The sequence below is a fragment of the Bidens hawaiensis genome, unplaced genomic scaffold, assembly GCF_021521415.1.
Source record: "Bidens hawaiensis isolate Kalapana, Puna unplaced genomic scaffold, B.hawaiensis_p1.1 tig00023609_1, whole genome shotgun sequence".
Lineage (NCBI taxonomy): Eukaryota > Viridiplantae > Streptophyta > Magnoliopsida > Asterales > Asteraceae > Bidens > Bidens hawaiensis.
The window spans coordinates 206,375-230,065 of NW_027493697.1; positions in this window are offsets into that span (position 1 = coordinate 206,375).

Below are 23,691 nucleotides of genomic sequence, written 5' to 3' on the forward strand. Positions count from 1 at the left end.
CATGTATCTGACAGTTGTCACATTTTTGTATCTCTTTGACAGCGCTAAGAAACATTGCTGGCTAGTAGTATCCAGCCCTTATTGCTCGTGCCACAACCATCTTAGCTCCCATATGCATCCCACAAATCCCTTCATGTATTTCCCTTATCACGTATTCTGCCTCTTCCTCATCAATGCACTTTAGGGAAGGTCCCAAATAGAAATTCCTGTATAAACCCCCTTCAATCATTTCATACTGTAATGCTTTGACCCTCAACTTTCATTCTTCTTCCTTGTCTCCTGGGACCTTCCCCTCCTGAAGGTACCCAACGATGGGAGTCATCCAACTTCCCCCCTGGGTTTCCACATTGGTTACTATAGCTTCCATTACCGACAGTTGTTGGAGGGTTTCCACTTTCACTTCTTTTGCCAAGTGATTAAAAGCTACTGCGGCTAGCTTTCTCAAAGCGTCTGCCTGTTTATTCGAACCCCTGGGAATGTGTATCACTTCCGCGTCTTCGAATTCCTTCATCAGTCCTTGAGTCACCCTCAAGTATTCCCTCATTTTTGGGTCCCTAGCGTCATAGGTTCCTCCCACTTGGTTGGCTACCAGAAGGGAGTCGACATGAGCTTGCACTTTCCCTATCCTTATCCTTTTAGCGATTCTGAGACCAGCCAAAAATGCCTCGTATTCTGTTCGTTATTCGTGCTTGGGAAATTTAACCATATTGCATAAGTCAGCTCTATCCCTTCGGGGCTTTCTAAAATTAGCCCTGCCCCACTTCCTTCTTCATTGGAGGCCCCGTCGGTGTATAGTTTCAACCAAGGTTCCTCGTTTCTTGCTTTCTCTTTACCCCTCACCCCGCGCTCATCTCTCTTTTCATTATCCCCCCTTCTTCTGTTTCAGCTAAAAAATCTGTCAGTACTTGTCCTTTAATGGCCGTCCTTGGTCGATACTCGAGTGTATGATCCCCCAATTCTACCGCCCACTTCGTTAACCAGCCCGAGACCTCAAGCTTCGACAATACTTGTTGAAGAGGCTGGTTGGTAAGTACTCGCACAACATGTGCCTAGAAGTACCTTCGGAGTTTCTTGACTATGTGAATTAAAGCCAATACCAGTTTTTCCACTGGCAAGTACCTTTCTTCCGGTCCCTTTAATGTACGACTAATGAAATAGATGGGTACCTGTGTTTCTCCACTTTCCACCATCAGCACTGAACTTATTGTTTTTGACGTTTGGGAGAGGTATAGTATTAGCGTCTCCCCTGGTTGGGGGGTCGCAATCGTAGGAAGGTTGCATAAGTGTTTCTTCAGTTCTTAGAAGGCTTCCTCTGCCTCCCTATCCCAGCAAAAGTTACTCTTCTTTGTTCTTCTTCTCAAGACAGCCATAAAGGGCAGGGTCCTTTTTGCGATTTTAGAAAGAAACCTGTTTAGAGCCACAAGTCTCCCGTTGAGCCTCTGCAGTTCTTTGAGGCTCTTGGCGGACTTCATCTGGATCAGGGCCTCCACCTTCTCTGGATTGGCTCGAATTCCCCCTTTCGTTACCATCACCCCCAAAAACTTCCCCTCTTCCATTCCGAAAGAGCATTTTCCCGGATTTAACTTCATGTTGGCCCTCCTTAGGGTTTGAAACGTTTCTCTTATATCTCTCAGCATTCCTTCTTCATGATTGCTTTTTATGATTAGGTCATCCACATATATCTCTACGTTTCTGTCCCTCTGCTCTTCAAAGAGTTGGTCCATAAAACGCTGGTATGTGGCTTCGGCGTTTTTCAGACTAAATGGCATCTTGGTGTAACAGAAGGTTCCCTCATTAGTGTAAAAAGTCGTCTTCTCTTCGTCTTTGGGATCCATATGCACTTGATGGTATCCCTTACAGGCGTCCAAGAAGCACCTTAGGGGATATTCTGCCAAATATTCTATTTTCTTCTCCACTTCGGGGAGTGGGTATGTATCTTTTGGACAAGCCTTGTTCAGATATTTGAAGTCGATACACCTCCGCCAACTGCTGTCAGCTTTGGCTATCATCACGGGGTTGGAAATCCACTGGGGGTATTTTACCTTTCTGATTATTCTAGCTTGCAATAACTTCCGAGTTTCTTTTAGCACAGCTTGACTTTTTTCTGGGCCCAGACTTCTTTTCTTTTGTTTGACAGGCTCCATCCAATGGAATTCCTTGAGGCTATGTTGAACCTGGTTCCGGGGAATCCCCGTCATGTCTTCGTGTCTCCATGCGAACACATCTACATTTCCCAATAGTAGCTCTTTTAACCCGGCCTTCCCTTTATCTGTTAGTGAGGTCCCTATCTTGACTGTATGGTCGAGGAACTCCCCATTCAGGACCCACTCCTCGGTCCCCACATGCTTCTTCTTAGTCTTTCCTTCGAGGTCCACACTGGCTACAATCTCGGCTGAGGACCATATGGTCGCTACCCCTTCAGGGGTAGGGAATTTGATGCATCCATGCGCAGTGGACGTAATGGCTCGGAGGGCTCTCATGCCAGGGCGCCCCAATACGATGTTGTACTTTGAAGGAGCTCTAACTACCGAGAACCGAAGCTGAACGGTCCGAGTCTTTCTGCCCTCCTTCAAGCTAAAAGGAAGGGTTATAGAGCCTAAAGGCTTGACTACCTCCCCCGAGAAACCTACCAAAGGGCACACGTCTTCTTCCAAACGATCCCGTACCTCCTTCTGGAGCCTTTCAAAACAGTGCTCATACATGACCTTAACCCCACTTCCCCCGTCTACATGAACCTGGGGAAAGGCCTAACCTTTCCCCTCTTGGCATGCCTGCCTGCGCATCCTTCTTCCTCCCTCTTCGTCGGATCATATCGACAAAATGCTTGTCTTCGTCCTCTTACTTAACCTTTGAAGCCCCTTCCTTGGGGGGAAGTGGTAAGTGTCCGGCCTTTAGGGCAGCTTCCCACAATTTCTTTAACTGTACGCAACTCTCAATGGAGTGTCCCGAGCTCTTGTGATAATTACAATACCCCTGAGGGTTGGGCCTGTAAGGTTTTTTCAGTTGAGCTGGGGCCCTGGGAGTGTACTTGTCTCGGTTAGCTATCATTACCTCTATATACCTTGTGTTTAACCGTTCCCCCAGAAGGGGTCTAGGGCGAAGAGTTTCTGTCCTGCCGGGAGTGGACAACCGAGGGGGGTAGTAGGATGTATTGATAGGATGTGGGGTCTTGTAAGGAGAGAATCTGACCCCTTCCCCCAGCGTCCTTCCCCGCCCTGCTTGGTTGCTCACATATCTTCCCGCAGTCCCCCCTTTTTTCCTTCCCACTCCCTCAGCTTGGACCCCGTGTCTTTTCCTCTGACAAAAGCTCGGACTCTGTCCATTAGCTGATCGAATGTGGTTGGGAAATCTTCTCCCAGCTTTTCTGTGAGCTGGGAGAATCTGACCCCACTAATGAACCCACTAATCTTCATTACTTCCGGCACCCCCTTTATGTTCATGCTTTCAGATATGTACCTTTCCATAAATTGTTCTACCTTTTCTTCATCTCTTCTTCGTATATGAAGGATTTCGTTGGGATTCTTCATGGCCTTTCGTTGCTGGCTGAAATTTTGAAGGAACTTCTCTCTTAACTCTTCATAGCTGTCAATACTTCCGGGCTCTAGGCTATCAAACCACACCGGGCTCCTCCGTCAGCGTTTGGGGGAACATTAGACACCATACTGGCATGGACCAACCACTTACCAGCCCAGCTCCCCGATAGGCATGCAGATGGTCTTCAGGATCTTGCGTGCCCTCATACTTGTCAACCGTAGATGGGTATTTCAACTTTGTGGGTAGGGGTGCCTCAGCTATACGTTTAGTGAACTTGGAGACGTCAGATGTGTCCCTAGGCCGGTAGGGACCTTCCAACGGGTTTTCCGAAGCTCTCTCATTCCCCTTAGCAGTGGATAGGAGAGTCACAAGAGATTCTATCAGCGCTGACCCCCGGTGGGGACGCTAGGGCCTTCTGTGTTTAACTGTGGCCCGGGCGTCTCGAAGGAAAGCCGAGTCCGGAGCATTTCTAGTTTTTCCTACTTCTCCTCTTCGTCGAGCAAGGCTCTCAGAGTATCCCTATGAGCTCGTATGAACTCCGGGGGTGACCTTCCACCCCTCCTTCTCGCATTCTTCTTCTTGGGGCTCTTCTTCCTCTCCTTTCTGCCCCGTAATATCCTCCACAAGGACAGGTCCTCCGTCTTCTGGTCGAGCGTCTGGTTCTTGTTGAACTTCACTTGCTTCTTCGTTGACAGCGTGACCTTTCCCCAAACCTGAAGGGAAAGCGGTGGCGTGCTTTTTAGGGTTTGATCGGCTATTCTTGGATGTTATGGTAAGACCCGTGATCAAGAGGTCCCACGGATGGCGCCAATGTTAGATCCTATTCTGGCTGGTTGGGGAAGGTTCCTAACGATTATAAGAATGGGATCAAAGTAGTGTTAGTGTGAAAGTATGTTGTATGTAATATGTGTTGTCTTGAGTGAATGAATTACAAAATCTTATCTTCTCCTTATTTATAGAAGAGAGTGTATGTACATATGCTCCTATGGTTTATGATTTCCGGCTAGGTCCTTTGGTCCGATCTTCTTTCCCGTGGGCTTTGCTACCTTCGCAGATCTTTATCTCCTGTCACCGCCCCCTATCCCGGGTAATGCGTGCCTCGGGCCACTCACCGGATCGGACTGTTGCATGAGTTTCCCTCGCATTCCTTTTTCCCTCCAAACCATCTTCTAGAACCTTTTGTGCTTACTGGTCTCATCTTTGTTGGGCCTTGTTTGGGCTAGGGCCTGCCCATGAGCCCGTCTTATGGGTAGACTCTTCAATTAGTTAAGGTTAAACCAAGCATATATCACATTATAACAAGTCAAAAGATTCTCTTATACCTTTTTCATTATCATAGTGTCATAGCACATTGCATCATGAATAGTAAGTATCTCTACTCTAGACATAGAGAGAGGACAAGTCTAAAGTTTAAACCACCTTTAACATAAAAAAAAAAGGTTTCATTTTTAAATCTTATTGTCCATATCTTCAATCATCATCTTTTAAGACAGAGGTTTCATTTTTAAATCTTATTATTCATATCTTCAATCATCATCTTTTAAGGCGGTCAGATTTTGAGATTTCCCATCTTTAAAGTCACTTGCTGAATCTTCTTATCTTAAACCTAATACTTTAATAAAAAAATCATTTTCGTTTTGCCATACAAGTTGACAAAATGTACCAACAAGGCTATCGAGTTTAATGGATGGGTTGTCCATATTTCCAATGCTACATGAATTGTGTGTTGTTGGTTAGTGTCCACTAAATACATACATATGAAAATGTAAGTTTTTCCTCCACAAGTGTAGACCAGTATACAAGCTGATTCCCTTGCATTCATATGTCGGTAAAATGTGCACAATTTGCAGATTAAGCATACCTTTTCTTTTGCACGAAAGAGGTCGTGTTTCAATTTTCACCATATAATATCCTTCACACAAAGGAATAATACTATTAAATAGTTACCAAGAATGCTCACATTGCTTTCTACAAGTATTAAGTACCGCCTCACAACTCAAAACTAAATTTATTTTTCTATTTATTTGTGATGAATTTTTAAAAAGAATGAAGTGTATAAAACAATAAGTCAATAAGTATGTATAAATTGGATGTGGCTCAATAGTAAAGCACTCACTTTACTAGTGAGAGGTAGGGGGTTCATACCTTACTATCACCAATTTATATGGGAGATATGAGGGATGACCCTTGCTTGCCAGGGTTCGAGTCCTGATCTCACCCGGTTTTACCGGCTCCTCGCTATCTTGCCGTTTGGCGGGCGTGGGGGTCGGGTTTTATCCGGAGAATCCCTCAATAGGTGGACCGCTAGGGGCTCGGTCCGTCCGGACTCGTGGCCGGCTCAGGCTACCTTTAACCAATGGGGGTCGCGTACAGAGTACCCGACGCTACTTAGTTAGTCGTTCCAAAAGAAAATAAGTATGTGATTTGAAGTAATATTGTGGAGACATTATCTTTAAGAAAGATTCCTGACATTAAAGACATGCTTTAGGAGGTAATTGGCAGATGCCCGATTGTACTGGTCATTCAAGACAGTGTAGGTCAGAAAAATAAGGTTATTCACCCAAAAAAAAAGATATGATGGATCTGAATTATACTTTATATTTATTTATTTATTGAGATAAAATCTATGTGACACTTAACAATGATACTAGGGTGGTTGGGGCACCGAAGTCGCCAAGCCCGGTCTTAATTGCTAGACCACACCCGACCCCAAAGTTGCCTATGTGAGTACCGGAACTCGCTTGGTTTGTGCATTTTGTTTACCGTATTTTTTCTGTAATATGTTACATTTTAAATATATATATATATATATTGTTAGAAATATTTATGTGGCTTTTGACCATTTTAAATTTATATGGACTAAATGTGTGTAGCCCCATAATAAAGGTATCTAATTTGATGGGAGTTAATACTTTAAGAGGTTAATATGTAAATATGGTGGTTAAAAGGGTTGTTGAGTCGTTGCCCTAATTAACTGTCATATGATACGATCGTTCATTCATCCATTCGTGCGATCTCTCTGACAAGAATTTTCTAACACCATAATTCAATCCATCTTAAGTGAAGGGCAATTAGACTCTTAATCTTGATCATCATCATGGCATCATCTTCATCAAACACTCAAAGGAATGAATCATCTCCATCAAGTAAGTATCACAACCCATTATTTGTGGTAGATTAATATGGGACTTGTAGAATTGGTATCATATGTTGAAATTGATTCAACATGTGGCATCAGAGCCATGTTATTGATAAATTCCATCATGTTCGATTGATTTTATGATTGGCCGTTTTGTAGTACACACTTTCTGATATAGATATACAAAATTGGTCGTTCATATATAACTGAAGTAAAATAGAGTTAAAAATTACGATGTTCATATCTAAATTATTATTGTTTATTATGTTTGCAATATGGATAAATAGATAAAATTTCATGGCCACTAGATTAACAATCTTAACTTTTAAATTTTGATTTATCCACAAAATTAAGTGTTTTCTTTTATCCAAAATTGTTTCCATCAATTTTTTTTCCCGAATGACCAATTAAGAGAAATTGCATCATATATCATTAATTTGGATGAATATCATATGATATCTATTATTGATGACCAATAATTGATGTTCTTTGATTTCCATTTTCATTCGGATGTTTATGTACAACAACTTTATTTGGTCATTTGGATAAACATATGCTTAAACATTAATTCGGATGAATAATAGGATCATATGGATGATAAGTTTTATTTTAGTTTGAATCTTATTACGATTCGTACAAATTGCTGTTGTATACAGAAGATTCTTGTTTCTCGAAATGGCTTGTACTTAAATTGATTTGAGTAATTAAAGCAACGGAAAATTACTCAAGTCAATATAAGCACTAATGTTAAGCCACTTAATATACGTTGTTTAAATTGTCATTCCATGAACCCAACGTGAATTGGTTTAACAATTTAAATTATGGAAATAAACATATTTGTTTCATCTTACCCAACGGTATTTTGAAATACATATGTTTAAGAAATGATTTAATATAGCATTTTAAGTTCCATTATTAACTGAACCAACGAGATGTTAATAGTTGAACATGATGTGTATTTTTTTTACCTATTATTTGGTGTTAGTAATTGGTCATTATTTTATATCTGATATGTTTTATTTTGTATCCTAATTATGTTTCGTATAGTCATAACTGAGCATAATATTTATTCTTTTCATGCATCAGCATCTACCTTACGATCAGGTTCCGGTTATTTGCACGGAATAGAACCTTTGAACGGGAATAACTTTGATACTTGGATAGAACAAGTTAAGTTGGCCTTGGGATTTATGGACCTTGATTATTCTTTAAGGCATGATGCTCCTACTCCTCTTGCCAATAATTCGACGGCAGAAGAAAAGAAAATTCATGATTGGTGGGAGTGTTCTAACAGAATGTCTCTTATGGTAATAAAGAATTCAATCTCTCCTACCATTAGAGGAGCCATCCATGATTTGGAAAATGCTAAGGACTACTTAGACTTGGTTGAGGATCAATTCAAAGGTACCTCAAAAACTAATGCTGGTATCTTAATTCTTAGAATGTCAACTACCAAATATAATGGGATTAGTGGTGTGCGTGAGCATATCATGATGATGAATGACATGGCTAACCAATTGAAAACTCTAGACATGGAAATTAGTGAAGGTTTCTTAGTTCACTTCATTATGACATCTCTCCCTTCTCAGTTTGATCTTTTTAAGATCAACTATAATACTCAAAAGGAGAAATGGAAGATGAGTGAATTGATTGCCATGTGCGTTCAGGAAGAAGAACGCTTAAAGCTAGAAAAACATGATGTTGCTCACCTAACCACTTTTGACTCCAAGAAGAAAAAGAGCACATTCAAAGGCAAGGGTGAAATGGGAAATAAGTCAAAACCCAAGAAGTTCTCTACCCCTGGAGCAAGTACTAGCAAAGCTAAAGGCACTCATAAATGTCGTTTATGTCACAAGATAGGACATTATCAAAGGGATTGCCCAAAGTTTATGGAATGGCTAGCAAAAAAAGGTATTGCCCTAAATCTTATGATTTATGAATCATTTAATATTAATGTTCCCTGTAATACATGGTGGTTTGACTCTGGTTCCACTGTACACATTTCTAATTCTTTACAGGGATTCCGTACAATAAGGAAGCTGGGAAGAAACCAGCGGACGGTTAAAGTGGGAAATGGCTTGGTTTCTGAAGTGGAAGGCATGGGGACTCTTTCTTTAGTTCTGGAAGGAGGCTTCATTTTAAATTTACCTGAAACTTTATATGTACCAACTATTACTAGAAACTTAATTTCTTTTCCTAAACTAGATCGTGACGGATATGTATTTACATTAGGAAATGGTAAATGTATTATTAGTTTCAATTCCCACAATGTTGGTTATGGTCTATTAGAAGATGGTGACCTTTATAAATTATGTTTAGATCATAATTTTTCGGAATCCCTATTGTCTTATAATGTAGAAGAAAACTTCGTATGTAAAAAGAGGAAAAGAATTACAGAGACTTCATCTAAATTGTGGCACCAAAGATTTGGCCATATTTCACGAGAAAGAATGAATCGACTCGTGAAAAATGAAGTACTACCAAAACTAGACTTTTCCGATTTTGAAGAAAAATATGTTAAATGTATTAAAGGAAAAATGACCTAGAAAAATAAGAAAGGTTCCACTAGAAGTACAGGATTACTTGATTATATCCATACCGACATATGTGGTCCTTTTCTTACGGGTATTGGAGGGCATAAGTCGTTTATTACTTTTATTGATGACTATTCGCGTTATATGTACTTGTATTTAATCCATGAGAAATCTGAAAGTTTAGAAACTTTTAAAACCTTTAAGGCTGAAGTTGAGAATCAACTAGACCATAAAATAAAGGTTGTAAGATCAGATAGGGGTGGGGAATACTACGGCCGACACACCGATGTTGGATAAAGCCCGGGGCCTTTTTATGAATTTTGTAAGAATCACGGTATAATAAATCACTATACCATGCCCGGGACTGCTCAACAAAATGGTGTAGCTGAAATGCGTAATCGTACTCTTATGGATATGGTATGAAGCATGTTGGCTAATTGTGATCTCCCTTTATTTCTTTGGACTGAAGAATTAAAAACAACCGTCCACACACTTAATCGGGTTCCTTCTAAGTCTGTCCCTAAAACTCCATTTGAACTATGGACAGGAAGGAAACCTAATTTAAATTATTTTAAGGTGTGGGGATGCCCGACTGAAGCTAAACTGTATAATCATCATTCCAATAAGTTAGATATGAAAACTGTTAGCTATTCTTTTATTGGATATCCCGAACGTTCAAAAGGATACCGATTTTATTGTCCTTCTCATTCTACCAGAATTGTTGAGACTAGACATGCTGAATTTCTTGAGTTTACAAACTTGAGTGGGAGTAATGGTGGTAGGCAAATAAATCTTCAAGTAGAAATTGAAGAGGCACCATTCAATGACATACCGGTGCCCATTAGTCAGCCACTTGAACCACCTAATGATTTGCCGGTTTCTCATAATAATGTTACTAACACTGAGAATCCATCTACATCAAATCCATTAACATCTCAAGAGGTAAATGAACAAGAGACTCAAGAACCGCCATTAAGAAGGTCTTCTCGGCCTAGGCGACCCATAGTTTATGATGACTTTGTGACTTACCTTCATGAGACTGACTTTGAGTTGGGTAAAATAGATGATCCAACTACTTTCAAAGAAGCCATGAATTGCGACCAATCAGCTAAATGGTTGAGTGCCATGGAAGATGAGTTGAACTCAATGAAAACAAATAATGTTTGGGAACTTACTGAATTGCCAAAAGGTTCTAAGCATGTAGGTTGTAAGTGGGTCTATAAAACTAAATTAGACCCTAATGGAAACATTGAACGTTATAAAGCACGTTTGGTTGCAAAAGGATATACTCAAAGAGAGGGAATTGACTATCAGGAGACTTTTTCTCCTGTGTCAAGAAAGGACTCTCTAAGAATAGTTATGGCCTTGGTAGCACATTTTGACTTAGAATTACATCAAATGGATGTTAAAACTGCATTCTTAAATGGAGATTTGCATGAAGATGTGTTTATGAAACAACCTGAAGGTTTTGACCCTAAAGGAAAAGAACACTTGGTATGCAAATTAAATAAGTCAATTTATGGGTTAAAACAAGCGTCTCGACAATGGTGCATCAAATTTGATGAAGTAATGAAAAGACATCATTTCATTAAAAACCAAGTAGATCAGTGTGTTTATATTAAGATGAGTGGGAGTAGATTCAACATACTTGTGTTATATGTTGATGACATATTACTAGCAAGTAATAACTTAGACATGTTGCATGAATCCAAAAGATTATTACCTGCTAATTTTGACATGAAAGATCTCGGTGAAGCCTCTTATGTGATTGGCATAGAAATCCATCGAAATCGATGCATTGGGACATTAGGACTTTCTCAAAAGGCATACATTGAGCGAATACTTAAAAGATTTAATATGGAACATTGCACTCCCACTGTAGCGCCTGTAGTTAAGGGTGATAGTTTTGGGTCTTATCAGTGCCCTAAATCAGAGGCAGAACTCGAACAAATGAGACTCCTACCATATGCTTCTGTTGTAGGAAGCTTAATGTATGCTCAAGTTTGTATTCGTCCCGATATCGCATACACAACTGGCATGCTAGGCAGGTATCAAACAAATCCTGGCCTAGATCACTGGAAAGCTACTAAAAAGGTGTTGCAATATTTACAAGGGACAAAAGAGTATAAGTTAACTTATAGAAGGTCAGATGATCTTGAACTCATAGGCTATACCGACTCTGATTTTGCGAAGTGTAAGGATGACAAAAAGTCTACTTCGGGATACATTTTTATGCTATTAGGTGGGCCCATTTCATGGAAGAGTCATAAACAACAATTGACCACTACATCGACAATGATGGCAGAATATGTTGCGTGTTATAATGCCACGTGCCAAGCGATGATTCTAAGAAATCTTATTAAGGGACTCAAAATTGTTACTTCCATACAGAGGCCTATAAGAATGTATTGTGATAACAGTGCAGCCGTGAGTTCTTCAAACAGTAATAGCTCAAGTGGTGCTGGACTATATCTCGACACAAAGTACTTGTTTGTGCGAGAGCGAGTGGAATACCAAAGTGTTATTTTTGAATATATTAGCACATATGACATGTTAGCGGATCCACTTACTAAAGGTCTACCGCCCAAAATATTCAATGATCATGTACTTAATATGGGTTTTAGGCGAGACCTTTTATGAATGTCATGTAAACAATGTAAACACGTTTAGGATACTATCTTCTTACTTCACTCAAATGTAAAGTTTGTCTATGTTTATAAATATATGTGCACTATAATGTTTATTTTAGACAAACGTATTATTTACCACCTAACCTATAAATTTGAAGATGATATAATTATCATAATTGATAGGGGTCTTTGCATTAATAATAATGCAACTGACTGTATCGGTTTGTTTTGATATTATCATAAGAAGGTTTAACGAAATTACCTAATTTTATTACTTGGCCAATTAGTATTATTTTACATGTATATATAGTACACACATATATAAATGTTTAGCAAAATGGTCCAGCAGCCAAGTGGGAGAATGTTAGAAATATTTATGTGGCTTTTGACCATTTTAAATTTATATGGACTAAATGTGTGTAGCCCCATAATAAAGGTATCTAATTTGATGGGAGTTAATACTTTAAGGGGCTAATATGTAAATATGGTGGTTAAAAGGGTTGTTGAGTCGTTGCCTTAATTAACTGTCATATGATACGATCGTTCATTCATCCATTCATGCGATCTCTCTGACAAGAATTCTCTAACACCATAATTCAATCCATCTTAAGTGAAGGGCAATTAGACTCTTAATCTTGATCATCATCATGGCATCATCTTCATCAAACACTCAAAGGAATGAATCATCTCCATCAAGTAAGTATCACAACCCATTATTTGTGGTAGATTAATTTGTGACTTGTAGAATTGGTATCATATGTTGAAATTGATTCAACATATATTTTCTACCCCGTTTTACAATATAAATACTCCAAATTTTCCATAAAATTTAGACACCATATATGTTTCACTGTATTTCAAAAATACCTACTTAAAGCATGAATCTAAACAGCATCGCAAACAAAAATGACAAATAAACCCTAGAAATAGTAGATTCATTTAAAAAAAGAGTTTTAATACGATAAGTGATTATTAGATTCTGCTCACTCATAGTTCACCCCACCAAATAGACGTGAAAACTATATTTCTTTGGGTAAAAAATAGGGAACATTAAGTCAAGGTACTACTATTTGTTTTCATACGATGAACTGGATGAGAAGATATGCATGAGGTAACAAGAAGGATTCATTATGCTTGATAATGATCATAAGGTGTGCAAACACTGGCGGATCTTAGTATGGTTCAAGGCGGGCCGTGGTCCACCCAGCCTTTTCGTGGATCTTAGTATGGTTCAAGGCAGGCCATGGTCCACCCAACCTTTTCGTTTAGTTGTGTAATTCTTTTGAAAATATCATATATAATTTATATGTATTGAGTTCGGTCCAACCAAATTATTGTTCAAAATTCTCCGACTCACCCATATTATGTGTTCAAGATCCACCATCGTGCAAACTAATAAATTAAGTCATGCATGGTCTAAAACAAACATCTATTTGTTGGCATCAAAATTAGTTTGATGACATTATATTGTCTAATGGGTTTCAAACATAGTTGACAAGTTGTACATAGCAAATTTGATACTTCTAGTAAAGGAGTTATCATTTGCTTATATGTTAATGACTTGTTAAACTTTGCCATGAGCCAAGATGAAGTTGATAAAACCAAGAAATTCTTGTCACTAACTTCTCTACGAAGGACTTAGGGGAGGTCAAGGTACTCTTAGGTATTAGAATTAAGCCTGAGAATAAAGTTATAATAAAGAAAGTAAAGAGCTAAAAGTCTAGGGCCTATAATAAAGCCATTCACATAAAAATATATCATTGCATTATTTGGACCTTTTTATTTTTTTACAGCAAAGACCCAAACAGTAGGGATCACCTTGTCAAAACAGATCATCCTTTCATCCGAAGAACATAACGTCCATCTCACTCACCCAAAAGAAAATCCACAAACCCTCTTGCTCAACTTGCACAAAATATTTCATACAAGACTAGAACCCGAACTCCTATAACTGAATCAATTGGTCATTGTTGCATTATATAGGTCCGAAGTAACTTTTACAACTACATTTATATGGGATAAAACATGTGTGGGTGTGGCTAACATTGATAATGTGATACCGTGTATGGATATTTGATACTTATGAAATAGAGCTTCAGAATAATTCTATGGTTGTAACATACAGATTTATATATGCACATGAACAACTCATTCGTTTATAAAATACTAGGTTAGGTACCCGTGTACAACACAGGTTTAACAAATGTAATTTTATAAACATTCGAAATTTCGATAAATGTTATTGATTTACAACGTAATATATCATAATGATCAAACCATAAGAAAAGAATAATTGATCTGTTTGATGCACAATAAAATTAACACAGTATAACATACACAGCTCCAACAACCAAGGGTGATAAAAGGTTCTAATAGTGTAACTAATATAGTAAGTGAATAATTCATTAACAAAATTCAAAGAATATCTCAATATCTCAACTATATTTATGAACATAAAACCATAAGTTTAAGTGTTTAACAGTGTCTTCGAGAACCATAACTTTCCCCAGTCCCAAGCTACATAAAACACGGTATACTATTTCATGTCATACAACATCAAAATTACTCATACCAAAAATATATGTAATTTACGATAACCATTAACTTGTTAGTTATTTTAAAAAATCACTAAATCATCTGTTAAACAAATGCATAAAACATGTTCAAAATACACGATTACAATGATTTTACAGAAACAAAAATACTAAAGCAGGCAAAATAACTAATGAATTCGACAACTTGGCTGAATGGTTAAGATTAGAGGTGCACAAATCGGTTTTTTTTAAAAAACCGGTTCGGTTATTAACCGGACCGGTTTTTTTGGCCCGGAAAAAAACCGGTTCGGTTAATAACCGGACCGGTTAATAACCGGTTTTTGTATCTGAAAACCCTAACCGGTCTAACCGGTTAGGACCGGTTTAGAAACCGGTTAGAACCGATTAATAAACCGGTTTTTTTATTAACCGGTTTTTTAATAACCGGTTTTTTTTTTTTTTTTTTTTTTTAAATAACCATTATTTTTTCACAGTATAAACAAACCGGTAACTACAAAACAAACCGGTAACTACAAGGCAAAACGGACTGACTCCATTCTTTGCTTTCGTTGTTAGGGTTCTTTGCTTGGAAGATTAAAAACACATAACTTTCATTTATAGCTTTTACATTAAAAATACAAACATTAAATCGTTATCGCATATTCGTAACTCAAAAATACAAACATTAAAGAATGCTTAGACACGATTACATTAACAACTTGCTGTTTCTTACTCATTATTTGCCTCCATGTTTGCTGTTTCTTTAACTAATTTTCTTCGCTACCCGATCCCGAGCTATTCCTTAGGTAATCGTCGTACGCGGCTTCTTCATCGGTCATTGGTTGAGTGTGTCCTTGATTGACCTCGTCTTCATACAAGCCCGCCTCATAATCCATTTCCCCCTCGAGTGAGCGTTGATGTTGTGCCCTATCTAAAGAGTCCAAGTAATCCTTGTAGCAAATCGACATCTCTACAGCTGGTGGAGTGAGTCGAGTCCTTCTAATCGACATAACCCTGCCAGAAACAGAAAAAGCAGACTCCGAAGCTACCGTGGAAGCTTGGACCGTTAGTAAATCTTTGGCCATGGCGGCGAGGATCGGAAACTCATCCTCCTTACCTCTCCACCAAGCCAGCAAATCAAGACTTCTAAATTCATCCGGAGTCATGTGTTTCACAAAGTTGGTACCACCATACCTTCCAAGTTCACTGCTTGGGGTGTTTACCTTTTGACGTTTACCGGCGTCTTCCCAAATCATGTAGTACATCCCCATTTCAAGGTCGGTTTGGGATTGGGATTGGGCAACAGCTCTTAACGAGTCATGAATTTGGGAAGACGACCCGTATTTTGTAAGGTAAACATCATACATGTTTGACAAGGTGGTGTTGAAAGCATTCTTTAAAGTTTGGTTATAATAGGGGTTTTGATCGTCGTTTAACTCTAGCTCATCACAAATTTTTTATATTAAAGCTTCAACACCACCAACATTGATGCAAGGGTTTAACGCAGCAGCACATGTCAAAACAGCGGGTAGTTCTTGAAAATATTTTCTAAATTTTTCTTTCATTTTTACACCCATATCAAAATAAGGTGCACCCCTACAATGAAGTTCACTCAACTTTGTGCACATGACAGCAATTTTTGGTAAAGCAATGGGGCTTGTTGGATAGTAAACCCCGGATAAACTAGTTGTGCAAGATTTAAAAATTTGAAGGACCTCCGTAACGATCTCAATCAATAACCAGTTTCTAGGATCGTACGGTGCACATTTACCCCTACTTGACAAAATTTGATGAAACGCAATTAATGATTCTTTTTGTTGGATGGCTTTCTCAAACATATCACAAGTCGAGTTCCATCTTGTTGGACAATCCCAATTTGGCCCCAACCATTGACAATTAGCTTCTACACAAAATTTTTTGTATCTTGAAAATGTTTTATTGTTGCTAAAAACATCTCGTAACATTCTTTTAAAATTGTTTCTTTGCGTTTCGATCACGTTTAACCCATCTTGCACGGCCAAGTTGATAATATGTGCAATGCATCGGCTATGAAAAAACGCTCCATCACAAATAGGTTTATACTTTAATTTTAAATGGCCAACCGCGGCCGTATTGTTGGACGCGTTATCAAACGAAATTGAAAAGATTTTATGTTCAATCTTGTATTGTCGAATGACTTTATCCAAGAGTTTAAAAATATTTCTACCCGTGTGCGGGTAATCAAACAATTGAAACGCAACGGTCCGTTTCATCATTTGCCACGACTCGGGGTCAACCCAATGAGCCGTCACACAAATGTATGAGTCGGGCGAACCATTAGGTACCGACCACACATCCGTTGTTAAGTTTACACCAGTTTGTAAGTTTGAAAAGTATGAAATTAGTTCGGATTTAGCGTTTTTCCATGCTTTAAGACAATCTCTTCTAAGGGTCGAACGACTTACGTGTTGGTAGCGTGGTTGAACATACTTTTGCATCATCTCCGTGAATTGAGGGTTGTCGAAGTGGTTGAAAGGAAGTGTTTGTTGAATCACAAAGTTTGAAAACTGTTGACGTACCGCTTCAAGGTCGTACGTAAACACCGTTCCTTGATTCGTCATCTCCGGCTGCGAACTACTTCCCGATTCGTCCTTCAAGGCCTTGCAAAAGGGCCTTTGTACATGCGCTTTTAAAGTGGAGTTTGCATCTTTGCCATAAAACTTCAAACAATGTTTGCATCGAGCTTTTTGGCTACCGTTAGACATTTCGCATAGGTCGAAATGTTGCCAAACATCTTGGTTTCGTTTCGTGGGGATGACCCGAACGACCGTTTCTCCCGTGTTCGAGGCACCCATGTTGACGGATGAAGCAGCACTTTGGGAGGCCATGATAATCGACTACGAAATAAGAGCGTATGGAGTGGTAATGTGGTATAATTGAGCGTGAGTTAACAAAATAATCGCGTATGAAATAAACGTTTAGAGCGTTTGGATTTGTATAATCGAGTGTGATCTAACCAATACCCAACCTAAACTATATATAGATGTTTGTGGGGGTAAAATGGTAAAAAAAAAAAAAACGGTCAAAAAAAAACGGCTATATAGCCGTTATACAACGGAAAAAACCGGTTTTTAACCGGTTAACCGTTATGGAAAAATCGGTTAACCGGTTTTTCCACAACGGTCAAAAACCGGTTTATAAAAAAACCGGTTAACCGGTTTTTTAATAACCGGTTATTAAAAAAAACCGGTTTTTTTTATAACCGGTTCGTTAACCGGTTTTGGCTCTAAAACGTGTAACCGAAATAAAAACCGGCGGTTTGTAAACCGGTCAAACCGGTTTTTAAAAAACCGGTTTTCTTAAAAACCGGTTTCCGGTTTAAACCGGCAAACCGGTTCCCGGACCGGTTTTTTTGACCACCTCTAGTTAAGATAGGGATAAGCTCGGTACCATACCGGATACCGGTGCCAATTCTAATTTTACAAAAAAAAAATGGGTATCGGTACCGGTACCGAAAATCTCGGTTCGGTACTGGTACCGTAGGTAAAATTTGGTAAGTAGGCAAAATTTGGTAAATACCAGTACTTACCGGTGCCATTTACTCATCCCTAGTTTCAGGTTATCAGTTGTTTAGATTACCAATTGCATCCATCAAGTTGACCATCGATGGTTACCTTCAAGAAACCAAAATATAAACTCAAATCAAAATGAAAACATAGATACAAAATGAATAGTATACGTTTTTAATAATCCAAACTTATAATTGGCATACCTTTTGAATAACTTTTCTATGGTTTAATGCATTCATGGTATCGACAATATACAAGTAGAATCAAACATGATTAAAAGATTGAAAAATATAAATTAACTTTTTATAGTAATCAAGAACATAGAGGTGAGGAAAATAACAAAAATTTGTAAGTAGACTGTCATAACAAAAATTTTATTGTCATGTATAAACTATTCTATCGTAATCACAAAATATTGTTACAATTGAGGCCCTATTGTAGTAACAAAAAGAAAAAAAATACATGTTTGTCAATAATAATGCACTAATAAAGATGGCCTAGGTACCTTCTATCCTCTGTACAATTAACATAAATGAAGGTAGAATATTAATCCCAATTAAGACAGTCAAACTACAAACTACAGGTTCATTTTTTTAATTGTTAACAAAATGAAAATGCTTTTATCCACAAATCAATAATTCACATCAAGTTTGGAGTTCAAATGTATCATATTTGGAACGACCGATAGCATTCAACAGTAACATATAAAAATCAAATCCAAAAAGTACACTCTTTTAACCATTTATAAGTGTATGAAAACATAACAACCATATAGAAAAGTTTAATAAGCAATATGAAACAAATTTTATATTGTCACAAGTTAATAATCAATAAAGTTAAAAATATAAGAGTTTTAAACCAATATCTGCAAATTTGCAAAGAAATTTCAAAACATGCTTAAACAATTAACATAAAGAGAGGGAACAAATCTGATTGTTGGTAGCGCCGATTTAAGTTTTGATGGGGGAATTGGTTGAGAGGATGAGATATACTAACCAATTAGGATTTGAAAAAGAGGAGCATGTGAGATGAAATTGGAAGTTTTGGTCGTCGGCGATTAAGAAACATTAATTGAAAGGGGAACAAATGATTTAGGGTTTCTGATATGATAGAAACTGAGCAACCTGTAAATTAAGACGAACTAAATTAGTAAAATAGCTGAAGCGATCGAACAATGATGATTGGAAACATGATGATACTTATTCGTTTGTGAGCATAGATCCACAAAAGAATACGATTTAGGGTTTTGAAGAGTAATGATAGAAACTGAAACTGATAGCTCTGGTCATAAGATAAGATAAGAATATGGTCAGGTAAGGGTTCCGGGCCGAATTGTAAAAAAGAAGGGTGGTGCTAGGCGGGAATTGAAGAGTGAGGAGGGGCTATGTTAATGACACGTGGCAGCTAAAATGTTTTATTTATTAAATAGTATAGATAGGTACTACTGAAAACAAGGAAAACAATATTTACAAACAGGTGACTTGCGATTATTTTCCTAAAAATAATCAACTATTTTTAAGTATAGCAATTTTAAAGTTTTGTCAACCAAAGAGATGCTATTTAGCAATCAAATAATTATATTTATATCACCTACGGCTCCAAGGTTTCTTCAACCAAAACCTAACCGGCCTTTGATCTTCAATCTTCGAACCAGTCTATAGAAACAATCGCAAAGGGTTTTCAGCAATTCAATCGGCAGATCCAGTCGATAATACTAACCTAAAATTGCTTCAGATCGTAGAACGAGATAAACGAGCCTCTGCGAATCACCTAAGTGCAAAACCATGTGTAACAACGAGCCTAAGCTCTTATACCATTTGTTAGGAACAAAGCGGCACGCAGCGGAAACGACACACTAGCACAAACAATTAAACACGCATAAAATCGAAAATGTAAATGAAGAACGACACAAGATTTTACGTGGTTCGGTCCTAGCGGGGGACCGAAATCCACGGGCTGCAACTAGGTTGTTTAATTATTGAGGTGCAAAGATTACAATTACATAGTAAGGGTAAATGTAGATATAAAACTAGGATTAAAGGCTTAACTAACAAAAAACAATAATGGGTCCGGGCCCTTGTTCTCTTTGTCACCAATTTGAGCCTAGACCCAAAGTCTTCACAACCCCAACAAGATTGCTTGTTTGTTTTATGAGAAATAAGGGCATGTCCTAACCAGGGCCGGCCCAAGCATTTTGGGGGCCTAAAGCGAATAACAAATCCGACGCCCTTTTCAAAAATGTTTGGGTTCTTATATGTATTTCTATTTGACTATTCAAAGAACTTAATAGGTTCGAAGCAATTTATAAACTAAGTAAATATTTTCTTACAAAATAAAGTTGGTAACCAACTTATAAACTACATTTTGACACAAAATGGGCTAGGTTCGTCAAGTAAAACAACATATTGCGATATAATATTATGGTTATCTCAACATCTTTAGAATATAATCGCATTTTATACAACAATAGTTTTTTATTTATGTTCATGAAGCGTACTTGAAAAGTAAAGTTATTATTAAAAATTAGAATTTCTTTACACATCATTTTTTTTTAACACAGTTTAAGAACACCCCTCTAATAAGGAAATTAGATTGTTTTCCTATTCTTTTAACATAATTATATATACTACATGCCATGATGTCTTAAAAAATCTTAGGAAAGTGGCTACAGTTAAAAATTCTTTGGAAAATGGTTAGAGTGGGATTCGAACATGCGTTCGTTCACGATATAAATAAATGACCACAATCCAATTGTTGCCATCTACAACTGAGCTACGGCAAGATTTGTAGAGTACTCAAAGAAGATATAATATATACAAAGTATAATATTTTTAGAAAGGGGCCTCAAATATTTGGGGGTCCAAAGCCCTAGCTTGGGTTGCTATAGAAGTTGGGCTGGCCCTGGTCCTAACATAAGCAAATATCCCGTTGTGTGTAAGGACATTCAAGCCGATCAGAATCATAAAATGCGATAAGAACCGGCTCTTTGGCACGGGGGAAAAGAATCAGTTGTGCAGGTGTCCCTTTTAAGTATCATAAGACTCGATTCAGAACCTCCATGCGATTTTTTTTTGTTTTTCTTTTTATCAAAAAGGCGTAAGCATGTGCGTCAGCGTCACGGCATGAATTCAATGTATTCAATGTAAATATGTAGTCAATAGTTTCTTATTTTAGAGGAGTAATTCTCTTCATATTATTAGTCCAGTAATTTGTATTTAAAATGTTGTTAGATTGAAATGAAATTCAAGTTGACCATAGTGATTTCATAGAGCATGTAATATGATGAACTAAGGGCATCTCCAATGGGGTGTTTCGAATCCTATGTGGAGCTGTTTTGAAATTCAACACAGGTGCCTTATCCCATTGGAGGTGGGTGCCGGAAGTGTAGTGTATTGGAAAAACAAAACCGTTTTTGAAGATGGGATAATTCACTATGGAGGGAAAAGTAGGTGATGAGTTGGCAGTTTGAAACACAAACAAGTAATAACCACTGGAGTAGAAATAAAAGTTTTTGTAGGTTGGTTTAAAATCTGACATGGCATGCTGAGTTGACGGTTTGAAACAAAAACAGATACGCTGCATTGGAGATTGCTCTAATATCCCTAAAGTCGCTATCTAATATCTTTATGAAAGATTCCTGACATTAAAAACATGGTTTGAGAGGTAATTGGCACATGTTCGATGGGACTGGTCATTCACACAAAAATATATGGTTACCATATATGGGTCTGGCTTATATATTAGAAGGTGAGCCGTTTAATACTATTGATGCAAACACTCGAAGCAATGCCACAAGTGTCAAACAAATGATTCATAGTCTCCTCCAATTTGTCGACCAGATTTGGACGAATCTAGGAAGTCAATTTGAAGAAATCCGCCATACCAAAATATTAACTTTAATAGGAACGAAATGGTTCCATAGTGTAGCTAAAACCCCATATGGTAAAGACATAAAATCAATGTGCATCCGAATAGTCGAATAGCTCCACCTGTGAATAGTGACGGATCAAGGAATTTTTTACGGTGGGCTCACTATTCGGGTCGATTTGACGGTTCAGTTCGGTTAGATGGTTTAGGTCGTTAAGGTTTGTCAAATAACAAGAGTACGATACAATAACATAAAAGAAATTAAAAAACACATAATACAAATATGATGGTCTTTTCGAATTTGGGAAAAAAAACACTATAGTTATTCTCTTCTTGGGTTAACTACCTGAAGATGATGATTGAAAGTTTGACGACTCACTTTAGAAATATCTCATAGTGCCCGGTCGATGGTGGCTCGGTTGGGATATGATGGAAAAGTATTGAATAACGTGGGTTGTTGCTGAATGTTTTGCTACTTGGAATGTCACTATATTTGACGAATCTAGGAAGTCAATTTGCTACTTGGAATGTCACTATATTTGATACAAATTACTGGACTAATAATAATGTTTATATGTTTCCAGATTTGGACGAATCTAGGAAGTCAATTTGAGCCCAATCTGCATCTGAAAAACATATCTTACATGACTTGGATCTTCGTGTGTTGAAGCTTTGGTTGCAGAAGTTGAAAGTGTTGATGACTTGGAAACATATCTTACAGTTTTGAATGACAAAAAACAGGAATTTGATCATCTGAGGAAAGAAGTACTCGTGAGGAGGAAAGATGATGCAATGATCATCAACTTGGAAGACTATGAGAGTGAGATTCAGAAGCAGAAGCTGGAGATTTCAACATTCACTCAATGACCAGATATCATGTGTTCTTTCAAGAGGTGGACAGTTGGTGAAGGAAGAAAGGCAAGTGTTAAGAAGGATTCAAGATAAGAAGATTCAGCAAGTGACTTTTAAAACGGGAAATCTCAAAATCTGATTGACTTTAAAGTTGATGATGATTGAAGATATGGACACTAAGATTTAAAAATGAAACCTTTTTTTTTTTTATGTTAAAGGTGGTTTAGACTTTAGACTTGTCATCTCTCTATGTCTAAAGCAGAGATATTTACTATTCATGATGTAATGTGCTATGACACTATGGTAATGGTAAACGTAAGGCTGAGGGGTGTGGGGGGCGCGAGAGGGGGCGCGAGTGGGGGCTCCAGTCAATAATATTGTGATGTGTGGCAGAGAGAGAAACTTGATAAGATGGGTGTTGGTTGTGGTGCTCGCGCCCCGGGCCCTGGTGTGGAGGGGCGCGAGAGGGGGCGCGAGCGGTTTTTTTTTTATTTTTTTATAAATGTATTAAAAAAACGTATTATTAAAAAAACTCATAAATTATTTAAAAAAACACACATTAATTAAAAAAACACATTAATATCTAAAAAAAAATTAAAGTACTAAAAAAAACATTATTCTTATTCTTCGGCTTGGTCTTCTTCGATCAACCTCTTCCGGATACGTTCCTTTTGTTTTTCCATCAGCATTTGGTCGACCGGAACAACAAAGTTAGGAGACGGTTGTATGTTGGATGGTTGAAAGCCGGATGATTGTTGCGACCCCGAATAAAACATCGGTTGGTCCGGTGCCGACCATAAATCGTCGTAACTGTAATCTGAATCTAGGTTTGGGTACCAATTTCCAGCCATGTTTTTAAAAAAAGGTTTGGAAGATGGGGTGATTTTGGGTTTTGGGTGTGGTATGTGATATTGGTATGTGATATTGGTTTTGGGTGGTATGTGATATTGGTTTTATAGAGAAAAAAAAAAAATTTTAATAAAAATAAAGAGCCAACGGCTCTATTTCTAAGCCCCAACGGCTCTTCACGCATTCCCAGGCCAACTTTACGCC